We start from the raw sequence: 18,867 nt of genomic DNA on the forward strand, positions 1-18,867 counted from the left end.
AGACCCCAACAGACGGCGGGATCCATGAGCCCACGTATGCACAATTGTCATGATTTTTTGTGTTTACAGTATAGTGTTTATTCTATTACTGTATTATGTTGTTGTTGTTGTTGTTGTTGTGTGTGTGTTTTTTTTTTGTTTGTTTTTTTTTTTTTGCTTTATCTGACTTCATGGTACTGCAATGTACAATATTGAGTAGGCCTATTTGCTTTTTTGGTTGTTTGCAAATGTGTCTCCTGCAAATATGCCTTCTGAATAAACAATGAAAATCAAAGGCTGCAGTGTTTTATATAAAGTAGACTAGTGTGTTCCCCCTGATCTGTAAGTGTTCGCATATGATGCAAGTATGTGTCATTTTGTCAACAGAGCTACATTTTGACAAAGGAATGTTGGGTTTTGATAGCAGAGTTTAGGTTGTGAGAGTAGAGTTTCAATTTGGCACAGATGTGAATGGTATATTTCCCAGTGTTGTGTCATGTTTACTTGTGTTTAGAGTTTTGGCACAATGAGCGAAGTTTTGCAAAATGTGTTCAAGCAACGGGCAAAAACTGTAAAAGAGCAGCAGTCTGAAGGCAAAAGTTCTGGAATCACCAGCAGTTATCCACGTCTCAGTTAGGCAGAGAAAGTCCAAATAGTGTGACAAAAAATATTCCTTAAGGATAAAAGTCTTATTCGATACCGATCTGGCGTTTACCAGGCCAAATTTGGCCGGAGTTGAATAGTCACCAGACTTAGAAGCTCACGCAACATAACGCAGGTTTATGGTTCTACTTTGTAGAACCACCTTTTGATGCAATTACAGCTGCCAGTCTTTTAGGGTATGTCTCTACAGTCTTTGCACATTTAAAGACTGAAATCCTTGCCCATTCTTCTTTGCAAAACAGCTCCAGCTCAGTCAGATTAGATGGACAGCAGTTTGCAGATCCTTGTAAAGCTAAGCTATCTAAGTTATCTTCTTTTTAGAGACCAGAGAAACAATATACAGCACGTATTGCACGTTTTACAAAGCTGAGTCAGCTGAGAGCCTTGTTTCCCTCTCAGCCCAGGCCTGATTCTCACGAAGTCCTATAATATTTTTTTTAAACCACAGTCACCAGCCATAAACTGTTTCCATTTCTCCCTTTTGTGCTTGGTTTCTTCCTCTCTGGTATGAAGGGTATGTGTGCAGCCTGCTAAGTCTCTCTCAAAGGCAGTGCATGCTTTTAAACACAGATGGGCAATAACCCAAAACATAGAGCCAAAGCGACCCAGGCTCAGTGACAGGTTTGTCAAACTGAAACACAAAGCTGTCTTAAACAACAGAGGAAGAGCACAGCAGAGCAGGACTTATGTATGACTCCCATTTTTGAAGGAGGAAGCACTTTCTCTCTGCACTCACTGTTGTGTGTCTGTGACCAGCTGCAGGAACAAAGACGATGGAGCCAGTTTGAAGTCTGACTGTAGATCATTTGCTCCACCCGACTGAAATATTAGCAGCATTCACAGAGACAGACCAAATCTAAGCGTGCACTCAAAGTATCAGTCACGTAGTTAATGTTTTTTTTTTTACTTGAATATGAACTAAAATGTTTGGTTTGTATTTGAACCTCCAATGTCAAATATCACCCTCGCAGACGTCAACTGAAACCAAAGCTGATTGAAGACGAAGAATTTGCTGTTTCTCATAATGCTGATCGTCAGCTCGCTTGTGTAACCACTGATTCATTTTAAATAGTTTAGGACAGCCAAACTAATAATGCCACATGTGTGTTTGTACAGCTGAACTGGGTTAGGTGATATGTCTTATAAAATCCTCAGCGTTGTTAGCTTCAGCAGTTTCTTCCACACGTCACCATTCTTTCCATCTTCACACACACACACACCCTCTCTCACACACCCTCTCTCACACACCCTCTCTCACACACCCTCGGGTGAGGCCATAAATACCCTGCAGAGCTCTGACAAACCCTCATTCTGCTGCTGCTGCTGCTGAGGATTGAACTGCTCTCCTTCAATGGAGAACTCCATCTGCCTCAAGTCTTTCCCTTCCACGTATTTACCTCTGGGTGAGTAATTCTCCTTTTCTATCATGATTTACCTCTTTTGCCTTTTTAAAGACAAACCTGTGTCTGTCAAACTTCAACACAGCAAACAGGTCATGTTAGAGTTCATTACATCAGCTGGGATGTTAGTGCAGAGGACTAATGTGTGTGTAACAGTAACGAGTGTGTGTGGTTATGCTCTGTGTAAGTTTGATTCCTGAAGCTTTTAAACAGGAGCTTCTGGCTGAATCACAGAGCTGTTCAACACAGAAAACCTGTCCTTCTCCCAAACTACACATAACAGTGATTTTTAGATGACAGTTTGTAACTGTGTGTTATTTGTGTAATGAGAAAAGTGTCATTTTAAGACCTGGTCCTACAGTCAGGACCAATGTTCCCTGTAAGCTGCGCATGTGCGCAACTGCACACTGCTGGCACGGTCTCTGTGCACAGAACATCTGCGTTGTGCAAAAAAAAAAAAATCTAACCTGAATTGAAATAAAAATTAAAACTTTAACAATTCAGTTTTGCAGTGTTAGTCAGTGACTGGCTGCTCCCGTATGGGATTAGAACCATGCCCCTTTATCCCATAGTCCAGCCAATAATGCGATTCACATTCATATATACGCAGCTAATCAACGTGGTTGACAGGACCTGAAGCTCCATAAAGCACCCCTGCAATAGCCAAACCCATCTGTTCTCTGACTGGATAGTCAAATTTGTGATTGACATGGCATTGGCCAATCAGATGAAAGGAAGAAAAATAGGGTCAAAATTCGTCCTTGTAACTTGAAACTTGAGTGCAAGATTAAGTGAAAACCAAAGTCTGTCAACAAATTGATGTTGGAAAAATAACCTTGTGGTTTCCATAGAAACTGTGTTGTTTGAATAGCACAGCATAATTTTCGGTGGAGTATCTTCCAAACTCTGGTTTGAGTTCACTCACACAGGCAGGGCTGAGTCATAACACCACCACTCTTCTCTGTGTCCAGCTCTGTCTCTCATACTGGTTCAAACTTGTGGACAGAGTGATGCTAGACCAGTGGTGGGGAAGGTTGGAGGGGACGTACGCCTGGACATTGGAGCCACCGAGGTAGATAGTGACGCTCACATTGTCTGGTCTTATGGTCTGAAGGACAAAGTCATCATCAGCTATGATGATGGAACATGTGAGACTAAACTATCAGAAAAGTTCCAGCTGGATGCAAACGGACCTCCGACGAGTCGATCCCTCACTGCCAACGACAGCGGACTCTACGAGGGTGAGATCTTCAGTAAAAAGATGAAGACCTTTTTACTGAAAGGTCTTGATGTTTATATGTGTGTGTGTGTGTGTGTGTGTGTGTGTGTGTATGTGAAGTCCAGATGCTTGTTTTCCAAGCTCCTTAGACTACAATGACCTGGATGACTGACCTTCACAGAAATATTCATGATGTAACATTTGTAACGTATAAAATACCTGAAGTATCCCGCCAGGAGCCACCCCTCCTTTTTTTTCCCCCACCGGATGCCATTAGTCACACTTATGAAATCGATTAGACACTTCTGGAGTACTTCTGGTAAGGTCAAAAGGTCAAGGCTAGGGTCATCAATCAAATTTTGACACAATTTTTTCACAGTGTTTCAGCTGCTGTGGTTATTGTTTGATCTGAGATATTTGAGTTTGCTGTAAATGAATTCATCCTGTTTCCCCAGGACCGTCCAGTTATTCTGCAACACCAACAACACCGACACAAACGTCAGCTGATCACAGCACCGCTGGTGAGTTTTCAGCGAGGGCCCGTTTCCATATATCAGTACGGATACATCAGCATTTATAACAGCAGACATGGGTAGTTTTTATATTTTTTATCTTTCTCTGGCAGAGAAGAGTGCCTTTCCTAATTGCCTTTTTTTTGTGATGTATTTGGGTTTCCTATTGAAGTTTTTACTTATTACAATATTTAATATTTCACTTTTTGCCATTTGCAATGTATGTAAGATTTAGCAGATGTTAGATTTATGCATATTTCTTGCAACTTTTCTGGCCTTTTGTATATTTCAAAAAGAGATTCAAATGGTGCTTTCTAAATGCACTGCATACACTGCAGGGAAAGGGCTGTGTGTAGACAGGAGAGGACCCAAACACAGGACTCATGACTCACGGGGATAAACTCAAAAACACGGCTTTATTTAACGGGAAAACAAGGAGCGGTACAAAACTACAGGGAGATTCTGACATAAATACACAGAAGATAATGAGGGACGTGAGAACACACGGGGAGAAAAGCTGAGGACAAATACACATAACAAGACAGGGAGGACATGGAACTGAAATACTGACCCAAGAAACTTTAAACATAACACAGGAAGGACACAGAGACGCAGACAAGAGGGGGAGAGAGAGCACAGATATAACGGGCTTGAAAACACGGAATAAAAGACGAGAGGAAACAAGGCACAGGAACTTAGAATTATATGAACACAGGTACACAGAGGGAGACACAGGAGCAAAGACACGGGGAAATCTAGCAACCAAAAGCTAAACATAACAACCTAGGGACTAGGACTAAACTTTAAACTATCAAGGAGGACTCAAACCATAATAGAAAATGACAGAACAGAGGAAACTCAAACCGTTGGGTAATAAGACCAAGAATCGTGAGAAAGTAATGATCACTGTATAGTTACTGCTGCTGAGATCGGTGTTAGGAGGTGGGTTTAGCTGAGGAAGAGGGGCCCCTGATCAGATTATGCTTAAGGCCCCATAAAACCTTGGACCAACTCTGTGGCTGAGCGCTAGTTTTAGGAAGAAGAATTTCATAATTGAAATAATGTCACGGTTCTGGGTCCGTTGGACCCAGTATTTTGAGTTTATTATGTTTTGGTTTAATTCTGCTTCATGGATTGTTTTCTTGTTCTCTTGTTGTGTTGATGATGATGATGATGTTTATTATTAGAGTTTCATGTTTCTGTTTTATTTGTGTTTAGGATTTGTTCTTTGGTTGTGTCTGATTAGTATAGGTCTAGTTCCATGTATCATTTTCTGTCTGTCTCTCAGTGTCGAGTCTGCGTCTTAGTGTGATGGTTTCTTGTTCCTGTTTTATTGTGAAGGTCTGTGTCTCGTATGAGTGTGTTCAGTTTTACCTCTTGTCTCGTCTCGTTAATGACTCCCAGCTGTGTCTCCCACCTGTGTGTAATCTCCCTGTGTTCTCTGTGTGTATTTAAGTCGCGTCTTCAGTCATTGTAGTTGCTGGTCCGTCTGTGTATCCACCCTGCTTCATCTGTGTGTTTCCCTGCTGTCATCCGCCGTCTGTTTCTGCTCACTGTTATTCATGTTCAGGTTCGTGTTCTTGTTCAGGCTTAGTAGTTTAGTTATCCCAGTATAGTTTAGTTCTCCATTTACCTTTTTGTCCATCTCTTCTTTTGTGTTTAATAAACCACCCTCACACCTTTACGAGTGCCTGCGTTTGGATCCTTCTTTATTTCCCACACGGCTCATCTCACTCGCCGTGACAAATAAACATCACTGATATTAGTGAAACTACTTGTTGTTTCCTTTTTGTCTCGTTCAGGTCTAAAAGCAACTAAACCAAACTGGATATCCTGGATTTTTCCCCATATACTGACTTGGTTGCTTGACACCGTTGTCGGTGCGGTGAACAGGCCGTTGGCCATTCTTGTCTGTGCTGTGGTGCTGTTTATACATCGTGAGAAAATCAAAGGTCAGTGTGAGCGTAAAAGTAAGAGTGTGGGTTAGTTTCCTGTGTGGTTACCTTCACCTGTGATGAATGAACTTTCTCACTATGAGACACGATGAGCTGACAGATTCTCAGTTTGTGTCACTGAAAGTAAAACCAGGAAGTCAGATTTCAAAATCCTTTGAAGGTTTGATCATTTCTAGCTTTTATCCCGATATTACAACAAATACCATCACACGCTGTGGTCGGCAGCCTGCATGCATCAGCTGCAGCTGGTTGTTAATATGAACTTAATGAAGTGTCCACCACACAGAGAGAGATTAGGAGTCACAGTCAGCATCTCTTGTGTCCGTTGATGTTTTCAGTCTGGATCATTAAAAAGAGCTCGACTAAACCTCAGATGTTCAGTGTTGTTGCATCTGCAGAGCTGCTCTTCTTCTTTCAGAGAGATACTGTGACGCCTTTAACACGTGATCCACTGTCATCAGTCGTATTTTGTATTTTCTTTTGTTCACAGAATGGTTTCGAGTTTGGTACGCAGCGTCTGATCGAGAAGATCCTGGAGGATCCTCCAGACAGGAGAATGCAACACAGGAGACAGCTGTGCAGGATACAGCTGTGCAGGCTACAGCTATGCAGGAGACAGCTGTGTAACGGACCTCCCACAGACGTCCAGCGTTACAAATGTAGCCTGGTCTCAAATATCTATTTTAGACTCTACAGGTTAAAAGGATATAAATATTGTCATGTAGAGACTTTATTGTAAATATTTCATATATGTGTTTAAAAGAAAAAAGAGTTCAAATGGTTAAAAATGTGTTTAAAATCACAATAAAAAGAAGTCAATCATAATTTAAGTGTTCATGGAGTTATAAGTTACAAGAAATCCAAAGGTTTGTTATCTAATGTGAAACAAGGAAAACTCTGTATTGCTTCAAGTTGTTTTACAAGTTCATTTTGGGTTGTCAATCTTGTATTTTCTTTTATCCCATTGGTTGATGTAAACCTATTGTCCAATCAGATGTAGGGGAGGCGGGATCTAAGTGAGGCGGAAGGAAAAAACACTAACTAAGCTAGTGAGAGTCGGCAGCAGCACGTTACCGGAGGAGGTTGTGTATCAGAGCTAATAGTCAAAGGAGAATAGTCAGAACAATAGCCGTGGATGCAGAGTCTACGTTCCTGTTATGGACTGTTTTACCCTGTGATGAGTGAGTACTGAATGTGGAGTTAGCATTGAGCTTAAACGGAATGTATAAGTACTAAAAATGTATGATGCTAATCGCGAGTTAGCATGTTAGCATTTTAGCGCCAGTAGTAGCTATGTATGCCGAGTATGTAAGCTACAGATTACTCTATGGAACTAAATAGTAATTTCTAATGCACAGTGGACCGAGAGGAATTCTCTGGACCCTTCTGCTGTGGATAGGATTGTCCCAGTGTGCTCAGCAGCCCGGGTATACCGCTAGTTCCAACCACGTTGCCGAGTGGAGGCCGCATGGTCACCAACCGAGCCTGCCCCTCAGCTTGCCCTTGCACTTAGGCCAAAGGATTTGTGAGTAGACCTGAGCACGTGCGTTTTGTTTTTTGCTTGTTTATCAAGTGAAGCGGCCATTTGTGTGTTTTCTGGTCCAACGAGCCCGAGTAACGATCAGGCCTGCAACGGTTTCAGTGAATGAGCTCACAAAGGTTACAAATTTTGAACTGAACTCAATGGGAATATTTTGGATAAATGTGTTGTTTCTAAAACATTGACTGTGAATTGTGAAGAGGAAAAAAGAAACATCCAATTGAATTGTAAGGAAACACTTAAGAACTTGGAATATTGTATTTTTATTTATTTAAATCATATTTTATTTTGACTAAATCTTACAATTTGAATTTAAAGTTTGTGTGTGTCATAATTATTATTTAGAGTTTATAAGTGATAAGGGTTACTAAAAAGGTAAAAAAGAGGTTTAACATGTTAGATAAATTCATTATTCTTGGTGAAGATTAAACAGAACTCATTATTTTCACTAAGTGGAGGCACCGCCAACATTAAGATTTCTAAGTACTAAGGTTAAAACTGGTTAGTTATTGTTTCTCCTGTTTACCAGTAAAATTAAGTAACGTACCCAGGGCCCCGCTCATAGTACTATCACCACCTTAACCGAGGGTTAATTCTGAGCTACTTGAGTTGGGTGCTACACAAAGGTCATGTTTAATGCTAAGGACCTGACAGTGAGCAGTAAATATGGCCTCTGTCTTTACTGTCTATCTCTTTAAGACATTTGTCTATAAAAGATCCAAAGAGCAGCTGCTACACTGAACCTGTAACATCCATGGAGAGAGTCGTAGGTTTTTAAAGATCAGACACATAATGAAGCCTTAAAGTCTGGCACATGTATCTCAGTTTTACTCAATTGTATATAGCATTTGTATTCTGTTTTTATCTCATTGTATATTTTATTCTATTTTGTTCTACTGTATTTATTCTTATTTTATTTTATTCTAATTTTTGCTTCATAACTTTTGCACTGTCCACTTCCTGCTGTGACAAAACAAATTTCCCACGTGTGGGACTAATAAAGGTTATCTTATCTTATCAGTGGACCTGCTTTTTCTGATATTCAAATTCAAATTTTATTTGTCACATACAGTCATACACAGTACGATATGCAGTGAAATGCTTACACAACTGCTCGTGACCTAAGGGAAAAAAAAAAAGAAAAGGCTATGAGTAAGATAGGAAATAAATATGAAAATTAAAAGGGGTAAATTTAACTAGGAAGGAATAAAATAAAATATATATATGAATTTGTTGAAAATAAAATAACTGTACAACACAAATTAGAATGAAGGGTAAATTTAACTGGGAAAGAATAAGATAAAATATATATGAATTAAAGTTTAAAATAAGGTAACTCTACAGCAAAATACACAATACACAGTATAGAAATATATAAGAATGTATGAAGAAATATGAATATATATACAATAACAGCAGCATTTTACAAGTATTAAATGGAAATGAAGAAATATAATGTCCAGTGTTGTGCAAACCACATTGTAGGTGTCTTGTGCAGTGCAAATATGCTTACAGTGATTAAGTGTAAACAAAGTCCAGACTGTCCAGTGTGTGTGTAAGAATCATATGTGTGGGTCCGTTCTATGTGGTGGTGTGATTGAGAGACCGTATCGCCTGCGGGAAGAAGCTCCTCCTCAGTCTCTCTGTGTTGGTCCTCAGGGAGCGGAATCGCTTTCCTGACCTCAACAGAGAGAACAGTCCATTGTTGGGATGGCTGAGGTCCTTCACGATCTTCCTGGCCTTGGTCCAGCACCGCCTGCTGTAGATTGAGTGCAGGTCAGGGAGCTCGGAGCGGATGGTGCGCTCAGCTGATCGCACAACCCTCTGTAGAGCTCGTCTGTCCTGCATGGTGCTGTTCCCGAACCAGGTTAAGATGTTTCCCGTCAGGATGCTCTCTATGGTGCACGAGTAAAAGTTCCTGAGCACCTTGGAGGGCAGTCGGAAGTCTCTCAAGCGTCTGAGGTGGTAGAGGCGCTGTCGGGCCTTTTTCACCACGGTGCTGATGTGACAGGACCATGACAGGTCCTGCGTGATGTGAACTCCGAGGTATTTGAAGCTGTCCACTCTCTCCACTGGGCACTCGTTGATGACGGGGGTCCGGTAGTTCCTCTCCTGCTTAGTGTTGAAGTCCACTATCAACTCCTTTGTTTTACTGACGTTTAGAAGGAGGTTGTTCCTCTGGCACCAGGTCTCCAGATTCCTAACCTCCTTCAAGTAGGCCGTCTCGTTGTTGTCAGAGATAAGGCCCACCACGACGGTGTCGTCAGCAAACTTGATGATGGTGGTGGAGCTGGTAGTGGCCACACAGTCATATGTGTACAAAGAGTACAGCAGGGGGCTCAGAACACACCCCTGGGGGCCTCCAGTGCTGAGAGTGGTGGAGGCTGAGACATGTCCGCCCATCCTTACTGCCTGTGGTCTGCCAGTTAGGAAGTTGGAGATCCACTGACACATAGATGAGCTGAGTCCCAGGTGCTCCAGTTTGGTGGTGAGTGTGGAGGGAATTATGGTGTTAAATGCAGAGCTGTAGTCGATGAAGAGCATTTTAACATAATTCCCCCTTCTGGTGTCCAGGTGAGTGAGTGATGTGTGGAGGAGATGAGAGATGGCATCGTCCGTGGAACAATTTGGACGGTAAGCGAACTGTAGTGGGTCCAGTGTGTCTGGTAGTGAAGAAATGATGAAGTCTCTGACCAGGCGTTCAAAGCACTTCATCACTACTGAGGTGAGGGCTACAGGGCGATAGTCATTGAGAGAAGCAGTGCTGCTTTTACATTTTCTTCATCAGGTACTGAATACATGTTACACTGATTTTGGATGTCAGTCTCTAACACCAAAGATGCACAAGAAAGAGACATTTGTATATATTATATTTATTAGATGTGTAAACTTTATAATATATCATATTATTTCATTTCTTTAGTCTGTTACTGTTGTTGTATTGGAGCGACTGTAACCACATCATTTCCTTATGAATCATTAAAGTACTCCGATTCTGAAGAGACCAAAGGTCATCTGAGGTCACTGACACTGACTTGAACTCGCGGCTGTCACATTTCTCTATGAGCTGCTTTAAGCTGCTGGATGACCTCCACCCCTCGCAAAGATGGATGCTGTGCCATCATCTGTTCACACTCTATAAGAATGAAGCCAAACTGTCACAGAAAGGACATCTCTGTGGGCGTCATCAGTGACTGCGCTGTAGTAACAGGAGGGTTTAAATCTGCTGCCTACCCAGACAAAACCATGAGAGCGCACAACACATGGACTTCCTGTACAACTAACGTGTACTGTTTACTGTCATAGTTTTGCCTGTTTTATTATTTTTTGCCTGTTTTATTTTCTCTTTTTAAATCGTTTTATGACTTGTAATCTTATGTGCAGCACTTTGTGATTCTGTCTTGAAATAAATATATATTTATAAATAAATAAATAAAAAATTATTAATTATTTATTTATATCAGCAATAAAATGTTCATGAAGTTAGTATTGCTACAAGATAAATATACAGTTCCTTCTCAAAAAATTAGCATATTGTGATAAAGTTCATTATTTTCTGCAATGTACTGATAAACATTAGACTTTCATATATTTTAGATTCATTACACACAACTGAAGTAGTTCAAGCCTTTCATTGTTTTAATATTGATGATTTTGGCAGACATAACTCATGGAAACCCAAAATTCCTATCTCAAAAAATTAGCATATCATGAAAAGGTTCTCTAAGCGAGCTATTAACCATCTGAATCAACGAATTAACTCTAAACACCTGCAAAAGATTCCTGAGGCTTTTAAAAACTCCCAGCCTGGTTCATTACTCAAAACCGCAATCATGGGTAAGACTGCCGACCTGACTGCTGTCCAGAAGGCCATCACTGACACCCTCAAGCAAGAGGGTAAGACACAGAAAGACATTTCTGAACGAATAGGCTGTTCCCAGAGTGCTGTATCAAGGCACCTCAGTGGGGAGTCTGTGGGAAGGAAAAAGTGTGGCAGAAAACGCTGCACAACGAGAAGAGGTGACCGGACCCTGAGGAAGATTGTGGAGAAGAACCGATTCCAGACCTTGGGGGACCTGCAGAAGAAGTGGACTGAGTCTGGAGTAGAAACATCCAGAGCCACCGTGTACAGGCGTGTGCAGGAAGTGGGCTACAGGTGCCACATTCCCCAGGTCAAGCCACTTTTGAACCAGAAACAGCGGCAGAAGCGCCTGACCTGGGCTACAGAGAAGCAGCACTGGACTGTTGCTCAGTGGTCCAAAGTACTTTTTTCGGATGAAAGCAACTTTTGCATGTCATTCGGAAATCAAGGTGCCAGAGTCTGGAGGAAGACTGGGGAGAGGGAAATGCCAAAATGCCTGAAGTCCAGTGTCAAGTACCCACAGTCAGTGATGGTCTGGGGTGCCATGTCAGCTGCTGGTGTTGGTCCACTGTGTTTTATCAAGGGCAGGGTCAATGCAGCTAGCTATCAGGAGATTTTGGAGCACTTCATGCTTCCATCTGCTGAAAAGCTTTATGGAGATGAAGATTTCATTTTTCAGCACGACCTGGCACCTGCTCACAGTGCCAAAACCACTGGTAAATGCTTTACTGACCATGGTATTACTGTGCTCAATTGGCCTGCCAACTCTCCTGACCTGAACCCCATAGAGAATCTGTGGGATATTGTGAAGAGAAAGTTGAGAGACGCAAGACCCAACACTCTGGATGAGCTTAAGGCCGCTATCGAAGCATCCTGGGCCTCCATAACCTCAGCAGTGCCACAGGCTGATTGCCTCCATGCCACGCCGCATTGAAGCAGTCATTTCTGCAAAAGGATTCCCGACCAAGTATTGAGTGCATAACTGAACATAATTATTTGAAGGTTGACTTTTTTTTGTATTGAAAACACTTTTCTTTTATTGGTGGGATGTAATATGCTAATTTTTTGAGATAGGAATTTTGGGTTTTCATGAGTTATGTATGCCAAAATCATCAATATTAAAACAATGAAAGGCTTGAACTACTTCAGTTGTGTGTAATGAATCTAAAATATATGAAAGTCTAATGTTTATCAGTACATTACAGGAAATAATGAACTTTATCACAATATGCTAATTTTTTGAGAAGGACCTGTATATTCGTAAATATATAAATTCTTCTTATAAACTTATAAACTGGCAATGTCTTATCTCTTTTGTCTCCTCTGTGTTTCTGGTAAGGATAAAGAAGTTCAGGCTTCATTTCATTGCTTTGGTGTGGACTTCCCCTGTGCAGAAGGCGACTACAAATGTTGTGGGTGCTAAATAAACAGAAAAAATTGATCCCTGTTGTCTTTGCTTACTGATTGTTTTTAGTGTTGACAATCCACATTGCTGGGATTGCATCTTTCAACATGTTTGTGGGTAGATTTGGATGTACCAGGGGTAAGTGCAGCCACTCAGCCTCTACTCAATGTGATCATAGCAGCAGGTGCAGATGTGTCACAAGTTAATCTAGTAGTAGGCTCTGGCACTTGGCCACAGGTGGCAGCAGTGGACTGAGCTCCATTTGAGACTGCTAAAGCTGCTATGTGATAGTGGATCTGCTACAAATTGAAGATCATATGCAAGTTTTGGAAATTAACCCTTGTATTATGTTGAAAAACAAAAAAATGACATTGATTTTGTTGTGGGTCATTTTGACTAGAGATGGCACGATACCACTTTTTCATGTCCGATACCGATACCATAAATTTGGATATCTGCCGATACCGATATGAATCCGATATTGTGTGTTTTTTAATCAATAAAACTGTTTTTTTAATATCTTGCTGCATTTTGTATAAGTTCATACTCAAGTTTAAATAAACAACAACACTAAAGCTATTCTGTTATACCTGTATGTAAAAAACACACTGCACCCAAAATATTTCATAGTTCAGCAACACTGATCAATCTAATAAACTCAAACCTGCTCCATCCTCCCTATTCTGGTATTTTAAAGAGTAAGCAACCTAACTAATAGGGTTGCAAACTCCCAGCAAAAAAAATAAAAGATAGGGAACCACCCCCACCCTCCACCTCATGATGCTTAATCGACGTAATCAACTTTAATTTGATGCCGTGTGAAAAAAAATGCACAGAAATTATTTTTCAAGAATAATTAAATAGATTCAACATCTTTCTTCTACAGAACTGCAGACTGCACAGATGGTACCTTCCCAAAGGAAAAAGTAATCAGAGTCAATAAAATTCTGATGTGACAATTCTCAAATATTAAACGACAGAAATGAATGCACTGTAATCACAGCACTCGTCACTGAGATCGCGCCGCGCTGTCAGATGGCAGCTTTCATTCTCTGGTTGTGTCTGACCATTAAAACTTATTTGGCTTCATTTAGGAAATGACAGAGTTCAGGATCACCTCACTTCCTCGTAGGTGTTAACGAGGGAAAAGTAAAAAATGGTGGCCTCAAGTGTTTTTGTCACTAATGCCAAAATCTGGTGCCTCCAGCTCTGCTGATGTGTGAAGCTGATTGGACAACAATGTTTCACTGATGCCGGAGAAAGTGACAGGCTGGTCCGAACAGGAGCTTCTGGATATCTGAGTGCTGCTCAGCCCTCTCGGCATCAGCAGCCTTCTGCAAACCCAGACCAACACATGATGCTAAACCGCTGGACCTTTGACCGGAGGGAGATGTTTCCACTGTTTCAGATGAGTGGGCATCTTTTTGGAAATAAATGATCTTGATATAACAGGAGAATCTATTAATGGGGCAGAGTGTAACTCACACTTCCCCCAAACCTCCTGCAAAGGCTGCACATGTGTCCCTGCACAGTTTAACAGCTCAGAGGAAAGTGCTGACAAACACACGAGATTCAGATCTGCTCATAACAAAAACCTGATTACACTTGGACAGTGATGCTACATGAACACATGAAACTCTTCACCCACTACATATATTTAGACATTGTAATTCTTCTTGTTTTTGTAATACACAGAGGGTCTGAGCTTCTCCTCAAACATTCACTAAAGTTAAAAAAGTTATTTTTCACTTTCTAACAAACCCTAAAGCTTAAAAATAATATTTTCTATTAATTTTTCTCAGATGAACCAAATGAGTCCGTCACAGGCTGGTGCTCTGCTCAGGAACACACAGGTGAACCAGCAGCCTCAGTCTCACCTGAGAAACGCTGAAATAAAGAAGATAAAGATGAAGGTTTACTTTACCTCTCAGCTCGTTTGTGCTGAACCAGTGCGTCTCATCCTGCTCAGCACAAATAAAGAAGACGTGGAGTCCAGGTGCTGAAGGGGAGCGATGTGCATGCATGCGTGTGTCTGCAGAGTTTATGTATTAGCTTTGTGTGACTCACAGCTTCATCCGACAAGTTCCAACAAAGTCAAAGCTGCTTTCATTTCAGAGCCTGACAGGCCGCCCGAGGCAACGGGAATCAAAGTTTTACACACTCGCATTAATGCAGCGAGAGCCGCTCAACAACATGCTGCACAAATACACTACTAATGCATCGACTTACAGCTGTGATTAAACCTGTTTGTGGCGAACAGACTGAAAGTTTTTATGTTGGATTAAACAAAACAAAAATGAAAGGAGGGAAAAATCGTCCACTCACTGAAATGTGTCATTAAAAATGGCAGCAGGAAACTTTGTGCACAGAAAAAGTGCTAAAACTGCACAGCAGGTAAACATGCACAGATCTTCTCGGTATAAGTGCTCGTGCACGTGTTTACGTGCTCGTGCACGTGCCGCGGGCCTTACAGCTGCAGTGAAGCCTCCCGACTCTTTTTATTCTCAGTGAAGCAGAGAAACGCAGCTCACAACATGATCTCCACCAGCATAGTTCACACCAGGAATTATGAGAAATATTCACGCGCTTTTCATTTTTGTGTATATGCTTGTAGGCCACTTTATTAGGTACACCAAGCTGGTACCAGGTTGGACCCTCTTTTAAAAGCCTCTTCAGTCCTTCGTGGCACAAACTCACTGAGGTGCTGCAAACATTCCTCTGACACTCTGATCCACGTTGACATGATACCATCTCACAGTTATAAATGATGTGAAGCTGTCGTTCCACCTCTGTGGACTGTGGAGGCCGTCTGAGCACAGCAAACTCATCGTCATGTTCAAGAAACCGTCTGAGGTGATGAGAGATGTGTATGCTGTCCTGGAAGCAGCCAGCAGAGGATGCTACACTGTGGCCACGGTCAGCAACAACACTCGGGTAGGTCGTGCTGTTAAAACGATGCTCAGGAGGTGCTGAAGGGCCCAAAGTGTGCCAGCGAAATATCCATCCCATGAAACACCACCAACTACAGCCTGAAGTGTTGATACAGGGCAGGAAGAATCACTTCATGTTGTTCACACCAGATTCTGACCCGAACATCTGAACCTCACAGAAGAGATGAAGACTCCGCCCACCAGGTGGTTTTCAAATCTTTTGTTTTCTGTTTTCAGACCCAAAAGCACCGAGTGGCCGGAAACTAAATCATTCACATAAATGACTCCTGTGTGAGGCTCTTGCTCTCCTCAGACACGAGTCTGAGTCTAAACGTTTGAATGTCCTGCAGTAAATCTAATCGGCCACTAGATGGAGGAATAAACACCAGACTGGGTAAAATATTTTAGACACCTCCTCCATCAATTCAGCGTTTATTGACTAAATAAACATCCAGCTGTTCTGTGAACACAAGAAAAACGGGTGTATGTGTGAAGAGAAAGTGTCAACGCCTGTAGCTGCGTCACATTGCTATAAGGTGCTCTGTGTAAATGTTTGCCTTTACCTGTGAGGTTCCTCCCCCATTGACTCTAACAGAAAACTAGTTTACATTACTGGAAGCACCGGTTTCCCCGTGAGCTGCTCTGCAGGTGTATTATCAACGAGGGGCTCCTTCTAACTCACCTGTTTATGGAAAAGTTCCTCTTCTATCACAGGACATTTCCACATGCTGTGACAGTCCACACTGAGGGGAATACCTGGGAATTTATTTCATGATGGAGGGAAGAGTGTGCTGACTCTCTCTGAGTCTGACATGGAAATGTTGATGAACCTTTCAGTCGGCTCCAAACTGCAGCATCCATCAGTAACTTCATTCTAATAACCAGATCACATGATGCAGCACACACAGCAGCCCGAGCTCTCGGCTCACAGCGATGACTTTAACAAAGACACATTTCATTGTTTGAAACTTTGTGAACTTCCACCGCTGTAGCGTATCAGAGCTGACAGAGAATAAGCAAAAGCAGAACAGACGAGCTTTAATATGACAGGAATCAGATTTTTGGAAGGTTTTCTTTCATATTTAGGCTCATCTGCTGCAATCTTTCAATTTTACTTCTGTTGCTTGAACAAGTCTGAAACTGAATGAAACTGAAGTGAGGAATGAATTCTTCACTGACGGGAATCTTCTGATATGATAAATGCTCGTTAATAAATTTAAATAAAATCTCAGGTCACTGCTGAGTCAGCTGGTCTTCAAACTAGAAAGGCTGTAGGCTGTTAATACCAGCCATGCTGATGAGGTTAAAGTGTCATTCCCACAGCTCAGGTATAAAATATATGAGTTATTGGCCTCTGTTAAAAAATGTGCCGTTCAGGGGAAAATGAATCTGTGGCATTTAAAACTCCCAGAGGCTAAATGCTATCAGTCAGCAGTAGCATGACCTGCATGGGTGGAAACATGAATAATGAAATAACATTTCTAAACTAGAAAGCGAAAATTTCAGAAGAAATTTTATGTGTGCCTATGCCGCTGCTAATCACTGTAGTTGCCATTCATACGGCTACAGACAGCAAAACTCAGAAGAGCAGCCATTCTCCACCATGAACTATGGTAAAAACAAACACCGCTCACGCTTCACAGATAACAGCTTACAGTTTTGTGTAAAGATGAAGTTACTTCGTACAGCGCCGATTTGCAGACGCTGTGCACACAGGTTCATGAGCAGAAGTCCCATTGTACCACGGCAGATCCGACAATGTTTGCATGAACACGCTTTGAAGCATTACGTTATGGACCACTTTTCACACATGGTTGGTGTACCCAAACAGCCGGCTGTAGCTTTTCAACTCACAGCCCGACACACACCCAAAAAACAGCCGAGAGAGCACAGACTACGCCCGAGAGGCGTGATTGCAGGTGCCGCTCAGGTGGGTCCACCTCCCCTGCAGCGGCACTGCAGACCACGCCCCGCCACACACATCAAACACGTAAAATAAATATTTATGCACTTTTGCATTCACTTTTTGTTTTTTGTTATTTTTACACAGTGTTCTGAATGATGAACAATGGTCTACAGCCAATCTTGTGTATTATTATACAAACTTTGGTTGTAAGATTCAGATAACTATTTAATAAAAGCTAAATATTTTATATGAGAGTAAGAAAGAAAAGTATATCTTTGTGTCCACCTTTCTCTGTTAATGCCCTACCTGGCCCCCTGGCAAAAGCTTTGCTAGATCCGCCCCTGCACAGTTACCAGCTGTCAGCTACACAAAAAAAGGAGCTTGGTGTATATTTGTCTGTCAGAAACAGTTCATAACTTCCCTTCAACTCATTCATGTCACCTAAGGGTAAACCTGTTTCTCCATCACCAGTTCAGCTCTGATGATTCAGTAAGGACATCTCCTGATTTCATCTTCATGCTCCAGCAAACATCAGCTGATACTAGAAATTAAAATCAAAAGAATTCTAACAACAGCTGATCAAGCTTAAACGTGCTGCTGTTGTTTAGCGCGATAAACAAACAAGAGAGAAAAGCCGATCATTGATCAGTTTCGTGACTGAAGTTTCAACAGGCGAGAGAATGACAGGGGAGGCTGTCATAAAGTTCAACATCGGTAACTTAGCGCGCACACAGCTGTATACAAACTCCGTAGTGCTAGCTAGCACGCAGTACGAGTTATTGTAAGTGATTGAAAAAGTCAGCACAACGAAAATAAACTACACCTAAACTCGGTTTATATCTGACCCAAATACAGTGCAGGTCATAACTTCTTACCTGAAATTCAGTTCACCTCACGCTCCTGCCTTCGCTTTCCCTGATCCACGATTGACCTCCGCGTTGGCAAACACCGGTCGATCGGCGGTAGCCTCACCGCCTTGTATGTCTCGTTCGCGGCATGTCCTTTCTGTCACACACCGGTGGATAGCTGCCCTCTGTTGTAGCTCCACCACCAAACAACTCAGTTATTTTTTCCACATCGACCAGCATCATCGGCCCATATAAACGAAAAATAAGTCCAGCTAAGACACAGACCCTTGCCGAGCGATCGGGCGATTAAACAAATTTTAGCCACCTCACTATCAGCCAAGCCTGGGTGGTTTTTCACGAAGGGTCGCTAGCCGCGCTAGCTAGCTAAGCTAGCGGCGCTAGCTAGCTAGCCAGCCGGCTATCAGCAACACGTAAGAGAACTGTTGCTAAATAAACTACACCTAAACTCGGTTTATATCTGACCCAAATAGAGTGCAGGTCATAACTTCTTACCTGAAATTCAGTTCACCTCACGCTCCTGCCTTCGCTTTCCCTGATCCACGATTGACCTCCGCGTTAGCAAACACCGGACGATCGGCGGTAGCCTCACCGCCTTGTATGTCTCGTTCGCGGCATGTCCTTTCTGTC

At 42.0% G+C, this 18,867-nt stretch overlaps 2 protein-coding genes and 1 long non-coding RNA gene across 4 annotated transcripts in view; 2 read left to right on the forward strand and 1 right to left on the reverse strand.

Annotated features, from left to right (window-relative positions):
• The window catches only part of LOC102082624 (collagen alpha-1(XVII) chain), a 53,950-nt gene extending 39,432 nt beyond the window's left edge, over positions 1 to 14,518 (reverse strand). The window contains exon 1 of one of the 2 annotated variants that reach the window (XM_025908404.1): positions 14,460 to 14,518. The gene's annotated coding sequence lies outside the window, so the exon portion shown is untranslated. The remainder of the gene's footprint in view (positions 1 to 14,459) is intronic. The other variant, XM_019360508.2, reaches the window with a different exon arrangement.
• The window catches only part of LOC100707400 (high mobility group protein B2), a 642,043-nt gene that overhangs the window by 470,857 nt on the left and 152,319 nt on the right, over positions 1 to 18,867 (forward strand). The gene's annotated exons all lie outside the window — the stretch shown is intronic.
• LOC109202673 (uncharacterized) lies at positions 6,526 to 7,585 on the forward strand. Its single transcript, XR_002062619.2, has 2 exons — positions 6,526 to 6,909; positions 7,087 to 7,585. It is a non-coding gene; the product is annotated as an uncharacterized LOC109202673 (long non-coding RNA).

Source organism: Oreochromis niloticus, linkage group LG6, assembly GCF_001858045.2.
Source record: "Oreochromis niloticus isolate F11D_XX linkage group LG6, O_niloticus_UMD_NMBU, whole genome shotgun sequence".
NCBI classification, from domain to species: domain Eukaryota; kingdom Metazoa; phylum Chordata; class Actinopteri; order Cichliformes; family Cichlidae; genus Oreochromis; species Oreochromis niloticus.